The sequence below is a fragment of the Orycteropus afer genome, unplaced genomic scaffold (genome assembly GCF_000298275.1).
Source record: "Orycteropus afer afer isolate SDZICR_OR568_19922 unplaced genomic scaffold, OryAfe1.0 scaffold00045, whole genome shotgun sequence".
Taxonomy (NCBI): Eukaryota; Metazoa; Chordata; class Mammalia; order Tubulidentata; family Orycteropodidae; genus Orycteropus; species Orycteropus afer.
Genome location: NW_006921632.1, coordinates 3,343,404 through 3,346,405, shown reverse-complemented (window position 1 = coordinate 3,346,405; position 3,002 = coordinate 3,343,404).

The following is a 3,002-nucleotide window of genomic DNA, read 5'->3' as shown; positions in this document are numbered from 1 at the left end:
GGAATGAACAAGGACGTAGAATAATAGAAAATGAGTTTGTGTTGCCAAGTGCTTGAACTGAAGGTAGAATTCTGGACCAAAACTTGAGGGGGACCCAGTATGAACCTTTCCTTGGCTTTATTGGCAATGAAAAATAAAATAAATGCAATAATGTCTAGTTTTATATCTGTAGATCTATGGTCTATATTTGCTTTGCTCTGCCCTTTCCCACTACCACTTTCTTTCTAAGACTCAGATGTTGGATTTCCTGAGTGGATCATTTATATATCTTATCTTTTCACCTTTATTATTTTTTGTGTTATTGACCAACTTATATACAATTTATTGTCTCTTATAGCATTTTTACTATTTTCATTTCATCTACTGGTTCTTATGTTTACAGTTTTTAACAATAGTCTTAAGACTATATTTATGAATTTTAACTTTAAAAACAAAATGATGTAAGTTGACACTTTCCATGAAAAATGATAAATTTATTTTTCTTCTACCTTCTCCTTCTACCATTTCAAAAAACCTCTTCTTGTTTGCTACCTTCTAGGATTTTTGTCCCCAGATATTGTCAACAATATTATTATTATCTTTACATTATGTAACTTTTAAATCTATTAAAGTCTGCTTTTAATCATGATTTCTATAGTATTTAGGTTTCATTCCACATTGAAGATTATTCAGTACTCACTGGTATCCTTTTCACAGCATATTTTCCCATGTTTACTTGCCCTTTTCCACAGTAAGGCATAATAGTTAGATTCATAGTCTCTAGACCCTGTGTTTGCCTGTGTTAACATCCACATAGATTGTATCATCCAGCTAAGTTATTTCACTTCTCTGTGACTTAGTTTCCTATATATAAAATTGGAATAATAATAGTATCTATATCATTATGTTATTATGAGGATTGAAAACTATGGTGTGTGTTGGTATTTAGAACACTACTGGCCATCATTTGAGTGTCACTCATAGTTATGAAGCTTGGGCAATCTATTTCCATAGTGATACTGCCTCGGCAACCCAAGAAGGGGTCGCTATGAGTCAGATTCGACTTGATGGCACATAACAACAACAACAACAACATAGTTTTGAGGGGTTTTTTTTATTTTATTCTCCTTTTATTTTGTTGGATTATATACTCACCTATATTTTTTGAGAAATAGACATTATGACATATTCCAAATCCTTGCATATCTGATAATGTCTTTATTTAGACTCTACATATGAATGAAAACTTGACTAGGTATAGAATTTTGGGGTCCCATATTTTTTCTTCTGTATGTATTGTATATTGTCATCTGGAATCTAGTGCTCTTCAGGGGAGGTATAGGGATAGCATGGCTTTTTTGCTGAAAAAAAAAAAAAACAAAGATAGAAAACAAATAACACAAAGATAGCATAAAGGCAGTAAAAAGAAAAACAATAAATATAAAATCATTATTAAAAGGAAATGACTAAGTTTGTGTCAAAAAAAAAGAAAACAGTGACTCATGAAGATTAAAAGTGTTTTAATTGTGCAAACTAGAAGATGTTCAACCTCATGCTGTTGTTGTTATTGTTATGTGCCATTGAGTCAGACCCTACTCATAGCAACCCCTCCTTAGGTTTCCGAGGCAATATCACTACAGAAGTAGAATGCCCAACCTTCCTTCTGAGGAGTGGCTGGTGGGTTTGAACCTCCAACCGTCTGGTTAGCAGTCAAATGCCTTAGGCACTACACTACTAGAGCTCCTAGAATTCAAAAAATATAAATATAACAAATTAAAATCGCTCTTCAAAATGTGATAAAATTAATAAATCTTCCTTCCAGGGAGTGGCTGGTGGGTTTGAACCACCAGCCTTCTGGTTAGCAGTCAAATGCTTAGGCATTATGCCACCAGAGCTTCCTAAATACATAATAGATTACATAAAATAAATTTTAAAAACACAATCATTTGGAAATTTACTATTATTCTACAAAAAAATATTTGGATCAAAGTGGACTTTAAAGCTGAAAATGAAACTAACTAAATAGAGAAAGACTACACATCAAAACATATGATGTGACCAAAACTTACCTGAAAGTAACATGCATAATCTTAACTACTCAGAGTACTAAACAGGAAATTCTCAAAATAAATAAATAAATCGTTTATTGAAAATGTCAACAAAATTAAGTTAAGAAAAACAGGATGAAATAATATTAAAAGCAAAACTTAATTAAGTAAGAAATAGAATAACAGAATTGACTAATAAACCATGCAGTACAAGATCTGTGGGTATCTGTGTGTGTATGTGTTGTAGTTTCATCTTTCTTTCTCTTCAACAAAGATCTATAGCTGCAATGCTACTTTCCATTTTTTGTATTTTTCTTAAGTTATTCAGCAAAATTGCCAATTACATTTCTTTGCATTTTCTCTTTTGTCTTTGCCTCCTCCCACTCCACATGGCAAATAGAATGCATGAAAGATTCCAGAACTTGGCTGACACCCCAATATTTCTATACCAAGTAAAGTGCTTTTGATTTTGGTCCTCTTTTCAGAAAGTCCAAGCTCTGCTGTACAAGAGATCAAGTACAGTCTTTGACAAGTACATCAATTTTAAAAAAATTAAAAGGAAAACATAGGATGCATAGATCTAGCACCATATAATGATATGGTCATCTGGAATCAAGTGCTCTTCAGGGGAAGTATAAGGACAGCATGGCTTTTTTGCTGAAAAAAAAATGATAGAAAACAAATAGCACCAAGAAAGCATAAAGGCAGTAAAAAGAAAAACAATAAATATAAAATCATTATTAATGGGAAATGACTAAGTTTGTGTCAAATTATATATATATATAATGAGGCATTCCAAGAAGAAAGAATTGAGAAACAAGGGAAGAATTTTTCTAAAAGCTAAAAGAATTTCATAGAAAAGATTTAAAAAGAAAAAGAAAAAGAAGAAGAAGGAAAACAATGCTATTGAGTCAATTCCAACTCATAATGATCCTGTAGGACAGAGTAGAACTGCACCATAGGCTTTCCAAGGTT